Below are 17,417 nucleotides of genomic sequence, written 5' to 3'. Positions count from 1 at the left end.
CCATAATCACAACTTTGAATACCAAGATGATGGTAAATGTAATGGCTACAGTAATATTCTACAACTACTATAAATACTACAACATTACCTGTGGCTTTCTTTAATAAAGCTGTTGTAAAGCTCTCTGAGTTGTTTTGGAAAATCTTATGTTACAAAAAATCAAAACAGTAAATATTTCAGATGACAGGTTTGCTTTAGGTACACTCAGAGTTTCCTACTGTATCTGGAAATGGGAGAACGGAAACCAAAACATACAGTATGTTAATCTCTACAATGTTTGAAGAGAGGAGTCAGACTGCTTCCTTAACATACGTTTTCATACTACTGCAGATAATCCAAGAAACATTAAGTATGTTGTGTTATGGTGTTTATAAGACTGATTTCTAAGCCTGTCAAGGACTTTGACTTTATGAATATCATTAACCAAGTTTCATTAAATGATATAAATCACTACTATCATTGCTTCTTGGTGTTTTGGCTAAGATCAAGTGTGTGGCTTGTCCGCAGCTTGGTCTTGGCTGGGGGGAGAGACAGGGATCGCGCTTCAAGGACTTTCCTGGAAGTATTTATTCAGAGGCGGAGATTTCCGGCCTTTTTTTTCTGCGATGGAAGGAGCATCAAGAACACGAGAAGGACGAGTGAGGCATGCTGTGCGTTTTGTGCTACGGGCTGGAGGCGAGAAGACGGAGCTGGACTCAAGGGATACCTTTGAAGAAGAGGTGCTGTTCAAAGCCTTGAACTTGGAGCCCGAGGACATCTTTTGCTTGCAGGACTTTCCTGGTAAGAGGATCTTTGATCTTTCTTTGTACACCGAAGACCTAGCAATGAAGATATGGAACACTGTTAATTTGAGGAAGGATGTTAAGCCATTTGTGGATTATATAATAGAACCCCTCTTTGCCTGGGAATTGAGAACCTTAACGGTTACGATGTTCAACCCGTATGTCCCAGAGGAAGATGTAGTCTTTTTCCTGAAGAGGTTTGTTGATATACAGGGGTTTGGGGTTAAAGTGATTGATAGGAAAAAAGTTTGGACAGGGAAGAATCGGTATAGAGTGAGACTCCGCTTCGATGCAAATTCCCCGGATGGTCTTTTGCACCCCCCAGCAACCTTTTCGATTGGCTCTAATAATGGCTACCTATATTATTATGGGCAGCCTTCAGTGTGTAGACGCTGCAGGAAACCCGAGCACCATGCTGCTGATTGTAGGGAAAAGGTATGCAGGAAATGTGGAGGAATGGGACATTGGATGGCTTATTGCACAGAGGAAGTTAGGTGCAACCTGTGTGGAGGGGAGGGGCACACATTTAAAGACTGTGATAAAAGAAAGAGAAACTATGCAGAGGTTGTACGTGGTGCCGTGGGGGCGCATTCAGCCTCAAGCGCTCCGGAGAACAGGCAGGAGAATGCAATGGAAGGGGATTTGGACAGTATGGACATATCTGTGAGTGTTGAAGCGGATAAAGAGCAGACCCAGGCAGAAGGTGACCAGGGGAATATACTGGTTGTAAGTCCTTCTATGGACAATCAGGAGGCCGGGACTTCAAGAGACACGCCGGGATTAGAGGTAATGAAGAAGGCAGTGGAGGGTCTAAACTGGGCGGACAGAATGGAGGAAGGTGAGGGGGACAGAATGGAGGAAGGTGAGGGGAAAGAGGTTCATCAGAAGTGTAACGTTAAAAGGAAACATGTGGGAACGGAGGAAGACCCGAGTAAGAAGGTAGGAAGAAGTGCGGAAGATCCAGAGGCGAGGCGGGATTCGTCTGGGCGAAGCGAAGGCAGTGCAATCCTGATGCCTACCTTGGGAGAGAGGTGGGAAGAGTCAGCCTGCGTGTCAGAATCATCTCTGTCATCGTCGAATACATCCCTGCAAACGCTAACGCAAGACATTAACTTACCTGGTGGAGTGGCTGAGAAAGAGAAGGAAGTTTGGTTTGAAGCGTGTTTACCTTCAAGTTTCAGGAGATATTGCAGATGGGACGACGAAACAGCGACTGTTGCTTGGCCTGAGTCCTTTGACGGGTCTGTTTTGGGGGAAAAGGGTATTAATTTAAGACCGGTAGTGATTTCGGGCGAAATAAATACATTTCAGATTTATGCAGAAGATACTAATGAGCTGTGAGTAAAGAGGTATCAATTAGAAGATTTAGTGAGGAAATGGGTGAAAGAGTTAGGGACAGTTGAGGCTAGTTTTGAACAGGAAAAAAATAGATGTCGGCAGAGTGCAAAGGTTAAGTTGACTGCTCCCAAGGAGTTCCTAAGTTCATGTAAGTTGTCAAATGGGAATGTAGTATACCCTGCTGAAGTGGGGGGTATTAGGAGAATGTTAAAGGAGTACAAGAATGTAAAAATAGAAGCGGAAAAATCTAGAGGAAAGCTGACAGCTTTGGTAATAAATGGGACGAGTGAAGAAGAAAGTAAGGAGGTGTTTATACGGCTCGTATTTCTGGCAAGAAAATGGGTAAAGGAAGGATATTGTTAAACCAATTTATCTATGATGAAGATCTTAACGCTTAACGTAAGGGGTTTGAGGGATAGGATTAAAAGAGCAGCAGTTTTCAATTATTTGAAGTCCTTGGAATTTACTGTTTGTTTTTTGCAAGAAGTGCACTTAAAAGATAGCAGGGATGTGGAGTCTTTCACAGGCGAATGGGACAAAGGAACTTCCAGATGGAGTGTGGGAGGAGTCCCTTCAATGGGCATCGGGATTTTGTTTGGGACCCACGACTTTGTAGTGGAAAGAAGTGAAGTGGGCGTGGCCGGTAGGCTAATGAGTGTTGATGTTGTGGTAAGTGGAGTGAATTTCCGGTTTGTGTGTGTGTATGCTCTGGCAGTGGCGCCACAGCGCTCTGCCTTTTATGCGAATTTGGCCCCCTTTTGTTTAACGAATAGGAAAATGGTTATGGGAGGAGATTTCAATATTGATTTGAAAGATAAGGACAGCCCGGATGTAAGGTGTATGCACAAACTGTTAGGGCAATATGGTTTGATAGATTGTGTTGTAAGAGTTCCTAAGGGGAAACCTGCCCCCATGTGGAGGAATGCAATGGGTTTGGCCAAGAGACTTATCTGTATCCAGAGACTTGGGGACTTGGGGTACTGGTATTAAGTTTGCTGGTACTGGGTTCTGGAAACTTAACACTGAGATCCTAGAGGATGCTGAGTATGGGGAACTAATAAGGAGGAAGGTGACAATGTGGAAAAGAACAAGGTGTAGGCAATCTTCCATGTTAAAGTGGTGGGAATCAGTTAAAAGGTGGATTCAGAAAGAAACAAGGGAATACTGCATGAGAAGACAGATAGTGGAAAGGAAAGAAGGAAGAGTATTGCAAGAGAGTTTGAACCGTTTATATGAGAAAAGCAACGAAGGTTTACCCGTGGACTTAGAGGAGATTTATACACAAAAAAGGAAATTGAGGGACTACTACGAGAAAAGAGCGCGCAAATATCTATTTAAGTTACATATAGATAAATTGCAGTACTCGGAAACTTGTTCAACATTTCAGTTCAATAGTTTGTGGAAAAGACAGAGAAGGAGGGTGATGGAGGGGGTACAGAATCAGTCAGGGCAGGTGGTGACATACAGAGATGGAATGCTAGAAGTGGCACTTGAGTTTTACCAAGAACTTTTTACAGATCAGGAAATAAAAGAGGAAGCAGTGCAAAGAGTGTTGGGAAAGGTGTCACAAGCAGTGACAGAGAAAGAGAGGTTAAGCATAGAAGAACCCTTTACTTTAAAGGAATTAAATGAGGTCAAGAGTGACATGAAAAAGGGTAAGGTGCCCGGTGTTGACGGCATACCTGCTGAGTTTTATGTTACGTTTTGGGATGAGTTGAGTGAAGTGCTGCTTCAGGTTATGAATGAGATTTTTAAAAAGGGGTATATGGGGACTTCGATGAGGACAGGGATTTTAACATTGCTGTTTAAAAAGGGAAGGGCTACCGACTTAAAGAATTGGAGACCGTTGACACTTTTGTGCACGGACTACAAGCTTTTTGCCAAAGTACTCGTGAATAGACTAAAAAGGGTACTACCATCAGTTATTGGCATAGAGCAAACGTGTGGGGTTCAGGGTTGAAAAATAAGTTGGACCTTACAATTGATAAGAGATTTACTAGTTTGGACAGGACAAAGGGAGCTGTCTCTTATGTTAGTAAATCTGGATCTGGAAAAGGCCTTTGATAGGGTCTCCCACTCTTTCCTGTGGAAGGTGATGGAGCAGATGGGGTTTGGCTCAACCTTCATTAGGTGGATTCAGACCTTGTACACAGAAGTGGGAAGTAAGATCTTAATAAACGGGTATATTGGAAATATGGTTTGGCAGAACTCAGGGGTAAGGCAGGGATGCCCTCTTTCTCCTTTGCTTTTTGTCATTTACATTGAAGCCCATGCCCGTTTAGTGTGTCTAGACCCGAAAGTAGAGTGGATATTGATACCTGGGGGTGGTGGACAAAGGGCTAAGATAGCCCTATATGCGGACGATTTAACTTTGTTCATGTCTTCTGACGCCGACCTGCAGAGGGCGCTGCAACTTTTCGAGCTTTTTGCTGCGGCTTCTGGTGCTAGGTTGAATAAAGAAAAGAGTAAAATCAAATTTTTTGGGAAATGGAGAGACAGGCAAGATAGAGTGAGTGGACTTCAAGTCTGTAGGGATCCAATGCGGATACTGGGAGTTCACTTCAAGGAAGGGGATGCGGCCAACTATAATTGGCTAGAGAAATTGGAAAAGGTGAGAGTAAGACTTGGCCAGTGGTCAAATAAAAGTTTAACTCATATAGGTAAAGTGCTTGTAATCAAGATTGAAGTTTTGTCTGTTTTGAGTTATTTGGCAGCAGTGTACCAGATACCATTGAGATTAAACAGATATTTGATAAGAGAGACTTTTTGGTTCATATGGGGGAAAAGATATGAATATATAAAGAGAACTGACATGTTTAGACCTATTCGGAAAGGGGAAAGGGGAGTTCCAAACTTGCCTATGAAGATTAACTGTGTATTTGTGGTTTCTTTGTGTGTTGCTCTTAAAGCGCTGTTTGTTCATGCATCTCAATACTTTGTGAGGTTTTGGTTAGCAGGGAAATTAAGAGGACTGTTTAAATGGAACAATAAGACCCCCACGGCGAAGACTTACCATGGCACTACCGGCACGCCACGGTGTGGATCCAGCGTCATGGAGTAGAGGCCGCATTGCTGCCCAACCACAGAGTACTGTATGAGGAAGCTGCAACAAAGGACAGAGTGGAGTTGGTTGGTGGATTGCCAGATGAAGTATGGGGTCAATTACAACCCAAAGAATTGAGCCACGAATTGATGGACCTGAACTGGCTCATAGCCTGGCAGCGGCTCCCGGTGCGCGACGTTTTATATAGGCACAAGTTGACCTTGCAGAAAACATGTCCTAGAGCATTATGTTAGCAACAGGAGACCATAAACCATGTATTTTGGGAATGTGGGTATGCAAGAAGGACGTGGGAAATGTGTAATGGAGTGTTTGAGAAATTGGTACCAAGATTTGTAGTTACTCTGCAAATGATATTGTACGGAATAAAGAAGGGTACTTATCCACGTGGGGTTGGTTTAATGTTATGGATATTAATAAGCATGGTTAAACTGGAATTATGGAGAGCACGGAATAAGTTGGCCAAAAATGGGGTACATACAAGTGAGGTGGGTTTATATAACAGTTTCCTGTACAGAATTAGAAATGAGTTAATATTGGATGTAAGGAAATGTATTTTGGTTGTCTGTGATTTGTGACTTGTTTATGTTTTAAATTTGAAGGTTTGCTTTTCGTAATAAAAAAAAAAATCTGTTCTTATCAGTAGCCATATCACCCTGCAACTCACAACTAGCTACCCACTGAAGCTAAGCACGTGTGAGCCTGGTCAGTACCTGGATGGGATGGGGGACACTATACTGTAAACAGGCACCGTCTTTCAGATGAGACTTAAAACTGAAGTCCTGACCCTCTGTGGTCATTAAAAATCCAAGGACGTTTCTCAAAAAGAGTAGGGGTGTAACCCCAGCATCCTGACCAAATTTCCCATTGGCACTTACCAATCATGGCCTCCTAATAATCCCCATCTATGAATTGGCTTCATTACTCTGCTCTCCTCCCCACTGTGCAAGCTGATGTGTGGTGAGTGTTCTGGCACACTATGGCTGCTGTTGTATCATCCAGATGGATGCTGCACATTGGTGGTGGTAGAGGGGAGTCCTGTATAGTGTCCCTTTCACTATACTGGGGCATTAGGACCCATGGACTGCAGGGTGAGCACCCCCTGCTGGCCCCACTAACACCTCTTCCAGCATTCCAGCAGCAACATTATTTTTTTTTCCCAGGAGGTCTCCCATCCAGGTACTGACTAGGCTAACACCTGCTTAGCTTCAGTGGGTTGCCAATTGTGAGTTGCAGAGTGATATGGCTACTGGCAACTATCTCAGCTATCTTGCAAGCTCAACTTGACCCCTATGAACGTTAATACCAGTTGAAGAAACATTTCACACCTGTTGCTGATGGCCAATCTGTCCCAAGAGTTGCCAATGTGTGGGAACACATGGACTATTGTTTTGTGACAAGCAGCCACCTGCGTGACTTACAGCAGATGTTAACATCCCCACTAGCCAACAGATCTTCACAGATATGTAATAAATTGTTGATTTAAAAGGAAAAAAACAACTGTGGAAGCCCAGATTGAAATTTATCCAAGACATCAGGGTTACCACTCCTAGTCCTTCAAAAAGACCCAGTTTGAAGAATTAATTTTATCTTATGGCTACATATTTTAATAAAGCAGTGACAGACAGAGGCTTTATCCCTTGTAGCCTGAGCCTGTGGAGACCCCCAGTGAGAATCAAGTTACTGTAAGAGATGTTTGTGAACTCGTTCTCTCTGGATAAGAATTTTAATCCAGTGTCCCAGTATTGTGGGAAATGGGAGCACTGCTCTAGGTGATGCCATTCTTCAGATGAGATGTTAAACCAAGTTCCTGATAACTAGTGGTTCCTTAAAATCCAATATCACTGTTCGTACAAGCGGACATAGTATATTGACAAAATTACATTTCTTGCTCGCTCTTTTTGGCCTTTTTATGTTTAACTGCTTAGGAGGGGACAAGTAGACATAAATAAGTGGGGATTACCTGAGGAACTCACCGCATGAAATAGACCAGGTGTTGCAGCGTACTTTGTCTTTCCTCTCTGTCCCTCTTTTCCACATTTGATTCCAACCAGCTCAGTAGCCCCATACAATCTAATATGTCACCTGGATAATGGTTGTTTGGACAAACAGTGTGTCAGTCTGTGAAGATTGTTGCCTAACATACTGTATGTGCTACAGAGTTAAAGAACCTCAAAGAGAGGCCCCAAGGTAAGGGAAAAAAAACATACCTGACAAAAGCAATAACCATCATACTGTATATTATCATACATAGTTTTTAGAAAATCTTAAAAGACTAACGCAAACTTTTTTCATAGAAAGATAGACTAGTGCTTTTTAAAATATTGCATATATGACATATTACATTAATAATATACTGTATATATTGATTCTTTCTCCCACTGTAGGAGCTTATTGATCTTTTTAGTTGAAAGATACTTTATTTCTCTACTAGCCATGAATTGACACTTCTGCCATGAAGCCACATATGATTATACATTTTTAAGATGCTTGCAAGGACCTTTGAGGCTTCCAGCAAAAGACATTTCAACGAAAGGCTGATATTTTATCTTGGTACGACTTATTCACAACTGAAGACCATTGTGTCATGATGTCTTTGTATTGTGCACCCTGTGGTGCTCCGTGTGGTGCCGAGAGTGGAAAACATTAAAGATGTAAAGGTTTCCTATCAACAGTGTTAGAGGGAAACAGAGGTTTTGTAATCAATTCTGGAGAGCAACTCAAGAGATATTTGGATTTGCACTTGCTATCAACCATATATAAAGTAACCTTGTCATTGTGTGCCTTCCGGATATAAATTTCCTAAAGCTTTAAAGTATCACCAACATTGCAATTATATATGCAACATCTTCACCTGTCTTGTAGAGAAAACTGCCTTCTTGATGTTTGTAGCTGTACAGAATAATAGAAGATACTAATTATGTGTCAGTTCTTGAAACACATGCCCTATATTAAATTCACATTAAATACTAAGAATACTTTTTAACATGTCCTAGGTTTTATCAACATCCCTTACCTTAATAACATCAATTTGACTGTATAAGGTACTGTAGTTGGAAAACAGGTCATTTTCCAAGAAAACATGACATTGATCAAATACCTTAATTACTGTAAATCATTTTTTTTTCTAAATTTGAAGTCACACTAGACTAGATTAAATCAAAACTTTAATCCTGCTCGGTGTTCACTAAGAAATTTGAAGTAACATTTTCAAGTTTGATTGAAGCAAGTAACCTTTGACAAACGGAAGGTCATCATGAAGTACTGGCAGAAACTTTAAGATAAAATGGGTTACAGAAATAAAAAGAGTTACCAGCCCTCATTGAATCAAGGCATTTCCCAGAGAAATGTTTGGCATTTTAAACATTCATTATATAATAATTATTTAATGATTTTGAAAAATCTCCCTGGAAAGTTAGTGAAATTCTTAACCATATGGTGTAAGTTGGTTGTGTTGTATTTCTCCAAGACATGTAAGAAATAATAAAAAAAGAAAATTAAACCAAATCTGAAGCAAAAATTATCATTCATTTCTTTTCTGTTACAGACAGTATGGGACCTTAATAGCACTGGTGTAATCTTGTGTTCAGAAATACAATACATACACACAAATACTGTATAAGAGTGAAAGATAGTGTGAAAATGTGAAATCAAAATTTGAGAAATAAGATTTACAAATAGATAGATACTTTATTGATCCCGTGAGGGAAATTGCAGTGCAACAGCAGCTTAACACACACAACACAGCCACAGTGTAACGAATTATATAATAATAGTACAATACATAAAATACAATACAAGAGTTACTCACAGTCCGGACACGCAAGAGCAAACTAGAACAGAACAGTACACAGAAAATCGTATCACACGTATGAATATAAATATAGATGTAACCATAGATATAAATATAAATAAAAATGTATTGCACAGGTCCCTGGCATATATTGCACAAAAGTGGTTGTAAATGGGAAAAGGAAAAAGAAAAAGAAAGAGAACAGATGTACCAGTAGATGTGTATATGCGTTTAGTCCAGAAACAGGTCACTGTCGATGTTGCCTTTGCCAAGACGCAAGGTGGGTGCGTTGTACAGTCTTATGGCAGACGGCAAGAATGACCTCCTGTAGCGCTCCCTGTCGCACCGTGGATGAATCAGTCTATTGCTGAACGTGCTCTTCATTCCTGCAAGCCTGTCATAGAGGGGATGGGAGAAGTTGTCCATGATGGCCTCTAGTTTGGACATCATTCTCCTCTCAGCCACTACCTCCAAGGGGTCCAGGTCAGACCCAATGACAGAGCTTGCTCTCCTGATGAGCTTGTTCAGCCTTTTGGAATCTACTGCTCTAATCCCAGAGCCCCAGCACACCACTGCGTAGAAAATGGCACTCGCTACCACCGACTGATAAAACATGTGTAGCATCTTACTACACACATTGAAGGACCTGAGCCTCCTCAAGAAGTAAAGTTGTCTCTGTCCGTTCTTATAGATGGCCTCGATGTTCTTAGACCATTCCAATCTATCATCGATGTGCACTCCCAGGTACTTGTACGAGTCCACCATCTCCACGCCACTCCCATGGATGTAGACAGGAGTAGGTTTGACCTTTTTCCTCCTGAAATCTACCACCAGTTCCTTTGTTTTTGTAACATTCAGTTCCAAGTGGTTCACCCCACACCACTCCACAAAGCTGCTGACCAGTCCTCTTTACTCCTCTTCCTGCTCACCCTTGATACATCCCACAATTGCAGAGTCATCTGAGAACTTTTGCAGGTGGCATGACTTTGAGTTGTACTTAAAGTCCGAAGTATAGAGGGTGAAGAGGAATGGAGAAAGAACTGTCCCTTGAGGTGCCCCTGTGTTACTCACTACCTGTTCAGACACACAGTTCTGAAGTCTCACAGACTGTGGTCTGCCCGTCAGTTTGTCAGTGATCCACGAGGTCGTGGAGGCATCGACTTGCATCTCCTCCAGCTTCCTCCTTAGAAGTAAGGGCTGGATGGTATTGAAGGCACTGGAGAAGTCGAAAAGCATGATCCTTACAGTGTTGCCAGCCCTGTCCAGGTGTGAGTAGGCCCTTTGCAGCATGTAGATGATCGCATCCTCCACACCAACACTGGGCTGGTAGGCAAATTGTAGGGTGTCCAGTGATGAGCTGACCAGGGGTCTCAGGTGGGATAAGACCAGCCTCTCCAGTGTCTTCATGATGTGAGAAGTCAGTGCAACTGGTCTGTAGTCGTTGAGGACAGAGGGGCACCCTTTCTTTGGTACCGGGACCAGGCATGATGTCTTCCAGAGCACCGGGACTCTCTCCAAGCACAGGCTCAGGTTGAACAGTCGCTGGAGCACTCCGCTCAGCTGATCAGAACAGGCCCTCAGAACTCTGGGACAGATGTTATCTGGTCCTGTGGCCTTACCCTCGTGCAGCCTCTTCAGCTCCTTCTTCACCTGGTCAGCTGTGATGGTCAGCCTGGCCCGGGGGATGATGCTCATATTGCTTTCAGTGCTGGAGGTGTTAATGGCGGAGGTGTTGGAGAGTGGCAGCTGTGGGGGATGGGTGGGTGAGTAGCCGTCGGGGGTTGTAGCTGTTGTTGTAGCTGTAGGCGGCCATGTTTGTGGGGGGATGGAGGAAGTCATCTTTTAAATCTGAGTAGTAAACAAGGTTTGCTTTGTAATTTGTAAATTTGTATGTGATTGCAAATTACAAAAAGAAAAATACATTAATGTTGAATAGAAGATTAACAAAAACACACAAGGGAACAGAACACACATCATCTCTGTATTACTGTTTATTGGAAAAGGCCATATGAGAAAAATAAAGAACAAAATGAATGTACAGTATTACCATAAAGTATAAGCGTCAACACCTAGTAACTGTTTAGCATATTATTACAATTTACAACTGCAAAGGTAGCATCATCAAATGTGTTCTCCTCTTCTTAAGAGAAGAGAGCAAATTTTTATATCTTTACAACATTTCTTTAAAAATCAACTGTAGTTTTTTGAAAATGTATAATGTGAACACTACATTAATTCAGTCAAATTCAATTTAATTCTTAATTGCCATATCAACAAACTTGATTGGAATGTGCCCCAGTGCAGCCCTATAAAAACAATAAAACAACAAAATGCATATTACACTTACAGTACACATACACAGTACATATAATTCAATCAATGAAAGGTCTATTCCACTTATATTTATATTCATTCCCTTATAATACTTGCAAAATCCAATATCAACATGCAGTATTGAGATGCATAATAGCCATTAGATAGTGCTATTTCCAAACCAAGCACTACTACATTTGATGCTTTGAAACCTTCTACCCAAAGGGAGAAGTTTAAAAATGAGCTGGATGGAAGGAGTCTGTGGACGCTTTCTTAGCTTTCAATTAGATGTGGCTGTTGTAAATAGAGGTGACCAAGGTAAAATTGCATCCAATGATCTTAGAGGCTGTGTGTACTACTCTTTCCAACTGTTTCCTCTCTCGGACAGTTGTATTGCTGTACCACACTGTTATCAAGTAGGTAACCATGTGCTCAATTACAGTTCTAAAGAAATGTGTCATTGTGGTTTTCTGATTAAATCCAAACTTCCTCTATTGTAATAGGGAGTACAGCCTCTGATGTTTTTTCTTCATGATGTGAAAGGCATTAACTTCCAGCTTTGGTGGGAGATGGTCATGTCAAGAAACTTAAAGTTGTCCACTCTCTCCACAGCCTGGCCATTGATGACTAGTGGCAGATCACCTCTGTCCCTGTCAAAGTCCACCACCAGCTCTTTAGTCTTATCAATGTTCAGCTCCAAATTATTCTAATTACACCTCCTGGCCAGTGCATCAACTTCACATGTATATGCTGTTTCATCATTGTTAGTGATTAAAACTTACTAATGTTATTTCATCTGAGAATCTTATTACTGTATATTCATAAACGATTAAAGGTATGGTGACAGTATTCAATATTCAGAGTCATAGTCTTAAAAAGCGTGTTATCCACCTTTATTACTTGCTTTCTACCAGACAGAAAATCTAAGATCCGGTGGTACAGGGACTAGCTAATGCTCTGCCCTTGATGTTTATCAAACAACTGCAGTTTTATTTAATTGTATTAAAGGCTGAGTTGTAGTAGATAAACAGGATGATAAATTGCAGTAGAAGTTCTGTAGCACACATTATATTTATTTGTGTGAAGGTTTTAGCTTTATGCATTTTTGCTTTGTTCAGGATTTCAAACTGCAAAATGTTTACATGCCAAACAGGAATTTCTAAACATCAAGGTAGACCGATTTAAACCTTCACCCTACTTAATGTAACCTAGCATTTTAAACAAATACACAAGGTTTAAACACCACCTTACAAACAACACTCCAGTCATGAGTGCCTTAGAGTCCCAGACGTTTCTTTAAAAATTAGTTATTAAATTAAATTATTTTAAAAAGCTGATGCAATTTCTTAGACATATACAGTATGTACCTCCTGTGTCTGGTATAACACAGTACAACATTTTAAACAGCAGGACAACATGTTCGATTGCCTCATATTGTTGTCAGTCTCCCAGAAAGGAATCACTGTCCAGTGATCATCTCTCTAGACCTAAATTTAATAATAAAGCACCCAATTATTGCAATCACAAAGTCCATTTTTCCTTTCTGGGCAGCAATGTACAGTATGTTATTATTATTGTAAACTGTTCTTTGTGAGTTATAGCACATAATATTTACTCCCTTTGAGAATTTGCTGGCTGAGATCCATGGCAGCTGGAAGCCATCATGAAGTCCAATTACTGTCTGTCTGTGTCAACATCTGGAAACCACTTCTGCTGTTCGAGCTGTCTGCATCCCAGTGTGAATAAGGCTCCTGGCCATATAAAGCCAACATGTTGCACATGGAATGCAGGGACTGTGGTGCACACAGGGCAGGGAGAAGTCTTTTGACTTTAACAAATGGCTTGAACAATGTATTTAAATAAAAATATAAATGAGAAGCATCTGAATTTTATTACGGTAAGAGCTTTTGAAAGTGAAGCCTCCATCAGCTCAGATCCTGGGGCCCACAGTTTGAATTGCATCTTCTGCTTCTATAAGCTTTTCATTAAATTTTTTTCAAAGGGGTCATCCTACAGAAACAGGAATGATACATTGACTTCCTAATAAAACCTCAGTATGACTGACAAATGCTCAAGAAGCATTTATGCAAAAATATATATATACAGTACAGTACACATACTGTATATTGTATAAAGCACTATGAGTCAGAATTTTGTGATTCCCCTGAATAATCTTATTAAATCACAAGCGAACTAACTCTTCAGCTAAATAAGAAAAATTTAGCCACCCACCAACTTGTAACATCCAACACATGGCAGAAGTTTCTTTCACCCATTTGGAAGCCACTACAAAATACCAAATGTGAATTTGCCACCTGAAAGGCAGAGGTCAACATTGTGATTATTCCAGGCTTATCAATGTACTATAAAACTCTTACATTTGGATTTCCATTAATTTTAAGATTTTGACAGGTTATTTAATTTTGCCATTCAGGAAATATTGATCTTGGTGTGAGTGTGTGCAAGTGTGTGTCTGTATGTGCTCTGGGATGGACTGGCATCCTTGTATATGTTGCTTACTGGGATAGGCACCAGCTCCCCCCATGACCATTAATTGGATAAAGCAATTAGAAAAAGGTTGGATGGAAGATATTAATAGAGAAAACAAAACCTGTTAAAGCATAAGACTGATGGAAGGGATTGCTGAAATCTATATTTTTTAAATTAAATTTAAGCACAATTTTGTCAAATTATGCAGTGTATAATACAGCCCGTACCACTCAAAAGCATAATTAGAATTTAACTACTGAAAATTATTTAATATGCTTGGATGTGACAGGCCTACCTCTCCACAGGTGGCACAAAGGCCTGATTACATGGAAATCACATTGTATAGCCAAGATACATGTGCTAGGAGAATTTGTCATACTTCTTCATAACAAACACCTACTCCAAATCAAATTAAACAATTATGAATTAACCTCATGTGAGAATGAGGCTCTCAGCCCTTTACCAATTAAGTACATGTAAACCTACTGTATACACAAACAGTAGAAGCTTAAAGACCTAGTGGCAAGTCATCTGATTCTGCTTCTCTACTGCTGGCCTGCCACACTGGAGTACATCTGATGAGTAAAAGCTCTACCTAAAGTTTGTCATCTGGACCCTAAAATTAATAATGTTGCCAGCATTTATATTTATAGAACCTGTAGGTAGCTGCTACCTACTATGAGTATAAATGCTTTTTACAGTACTGTTTATTATTTTCTTATGACCATGAAATAAACCTTTACCTGTTCATTTGTATTTATAGTTGTCTTGCCTATGTTTTGCACTTTGTAGATTATACTCAAGTTTTGGGTTTAAATTTTTTTAAAACAAATATTAGCACTTTGCTATTATCATTAGTCATTCTCATTCATATAAATCATTTTATCAATAACAAAAAGGTTTGTAAAAGAAAGAACAGAAAGAAACTGAAAAGAAAAACTGAGAAATGTTACAGTGTGTAGAGCAGTACGAGTGCAGAGCAAGCTACTGTACACAGTCGTGTTGTTGAAGCCAATACCCTAGCTTACTTCAAGAAATTTTATGAGATCCTTGGTTCAATTACTGTAGCTACATAGTATGAAACAGGCTAGATGGGTAGAATGAATCCTCTTTTTCATTTGTTATGTTCTTATTGGTTTTAGACACCAGCAGAAGATGATTAAATGATTTTTGTTTAAAACAAAAAATATTTTTTCTACTTAAATATTTAAATTTAGTTGCATTGTATGAAAGCCGTCAACAAGTTTAGCACCATTATATGTTATCAGGTTTTACCTTGTTTTAAAAAAAAATACCAAAATATGAAGGGCTTCATATCATACATGAGAAATTATGCTGAAGCCTAATGTCAATACACGTTAGTAAAGAATCTGTGAGGTATTGTCAAGTAAAGTTATAAAATCAGATAACAGAAGCCTGTTCGCTACCTACTGTACAACTTATTTTTGTGTGGGTTGTTACGGAGAGAGCAGCCACTTTTCTATCTAGAAATCTACAGTGCTACTGTACATCCAAGATGTAATTATGTCTTAAGCCACTACTGTGCTTTATATCATTTTTAATCAATTCACTCAGCAACCCCATATCTAGCAAATAATGTACATTTTGAGTGTGTATGTTTTGTTATGCAACATTCCTTTAACAGTGTCTTTTGTTGAGTCTTTTTCTCAGTTTAAAACACTAAAACATTGCGAATTACAAAACAAGGCCAGCTACTTTGTGTGTATTATTGTGGGCAATAAGTGTTAGTTTTATTAATCCCTTAACCAGAATTTACAGGTGGTTTAACTAGTTAATCCATAACCCAATTTAACTCGCATTTCAATCCTGCATTTTATCTTTCAATTCTTTCAGGAGTTGTGGGAAAACCGAAATCTTTCCTACCAAGTAACTGGTGCAAGGCAGGAAGACTGGATGGGACACCAGTTCATCAAAGGACACACGGACACAGACATGCAGACACTCACAATAGGGGCAATTTTCCCAGAAGCCAAATAACCTACCAGTATGTCTTTGGATTGTGGGGAGAAACCAGAGCACCTGGAGAAAACACATAAGCCAGCAGCCATATCACTCTGCAACTCACAACTAGCAACCCACTGAAGCTAAGCAGGTGTGAGCCTGGTCAGTACCTGAATGGGAGACCTCCTGGGAAAAACTAAGGTTGCTGCTGGAAGAGGTGTTAGTGGGGCCAGCAGGGGGCGCTCACCCTGTGGGCCATGTGGGTCCTAATGCCCCAGTACAGTGACATTAGGACCCACATGGCCCTATAAGTGACAGGGACACTATACTGTAAACAGGTGCCATCCTTTGGATGAGATGTAAAACTGAGGTCCTGAGACTCTGTGGTCATTAAAAATCCCAGCGCGTGTAACCCTGGTGTCCTGGCCAAATTTCCCATTGGCATGGGAATCATGGCCTCCTAATAATCCCCATATGAATTGGCTTCATTACTCTGCTCTCCTCCCCACTGATGCGTGGTGAGCGTTCTGGCACACTATGGCTGCCATTGCATCATCCAGGTGGATGCTGCAGATTGGTGGTGGTGGAGGGGAGTTCCCATTACCTGTAAAGTGCTTTGAGTGAAGTGCTTTGAGTGGAGTGTCCAGAAAAGCGCTATATAAGTATAAGCAATTATTATTATTATAAACTCGGATGTTACCATCATATAAATGAAAAATGATTTTATTCCTGCAAAGAAGCTGCATATAAAAGTTATTATGTGTTGGATTTTGTAAACATCCAGACTCCAGTTAGAGAATGAGCTGAGGCCAGGATACTGTTTCCTCAGTGAAACGGTACATACAGTACAGTGCATCAACATTTGCTAGCATAAGAAGGCACTGCAGTAACAGGCAACCTACCACTAGAGGAAGGCCTCTATTAACTATAAATAGGTTCAATGGGTGTCAATTTGTAGATGTGATTGTTGGTGATCAGCTGAAATATAACACAGGTATGAAAATACATATTCTCACGTGGTTGTAAATAGTTTATTTGGGGCTGTAGAACTGGCAGATTGCAAAGCTAGTGGAGAGTCTTTTTGATTTGTTGGATAACCCAGACTCCACACTAAACCTCCTGTACTTTGACAAACACATTGCAGTTTTTCTGTGTACACCCTATCTAATGATGGGGTTGTCATAATAAAATTGCACACTGTTGTCATAAAAACAACTCCTTGGAGGTGGTAGCTATGGCATTTTACATTTTGGGGTATCAGGAGTGGTGTCATCGAGATCCAATAACCCTGATCCATTATATGTCCAAATAACCAAAAGTCTTTAAGGGTGTTAAGGTTTTAGGGCAGAGTTTGGAGGCCATGTCTGATATTGTCTGGATAACTGTGTTCAGTAGCAGATATAACATTTTGTGCGTTTACATACCTATGAAAGGTAAAATGCTTCATTTCAAGGTTGGATGTCTGCATATGTATGAAAGGTTAATGCAAAGCTCCAGTTAATGACATTATATTATATGGGTTCTATTTTAACATTATTTGCAACTTTACAGACAGGGCTCCAAGCTGATGACTGTTGTCTGAGAAATTTAATAAAGCGCATAAATAAATTTAATAAAGAGTTGTTATGCTTTAAACTTACTTTACTTGTTTACATCACTACAATGTTTGCAACATTTT

General features: G+C 40.3%; 1 long non-coding RNA gene across 1 annotated transcript; it reads right to left on the bottom strand.

Moving 5' to 3' along the window:
- Nucleotides 1–566: 566 nt before the first annotated feature.
- LOC107079556 (uncharacterized) lies at nucleotides 567–4,544 on the bottom strand. Its single transcript, XR_001480503.2, has 3 exons — nucleotides 4,439–4,544; nucleotides 1,951–2,025; nucleotides 567–818 (listed from the first exon to the last, which is right to left on the bottom strand). It is a non-coding gene; the product is annotated as an uncharacterized lncRNA (long non-coding RNA).
- Nucleotides 4,545–17,417: the final 12,873 nt, after the last annotated feature.

Source organism: Lepisosteus oculatus, chromosome 3 (genome assembly GCF_040954835.1).
Source record: "Lepisosteus oculatus isolate fLepOcu1 chromosome 3, fLepOcu1.hap2, whole genome shotgun sequence".
In the NCBI taxonomy this organism is placed as follows: Eukaryota; Metazoa; Chordata; class Actinopteri; order Semionotiformes; family Lepisosteidae; genus Lepisosteus; species Lepisosteus oculatus.
This window is presented reverse-complemented; position numbering and strand designations above follow the sequence as displayed.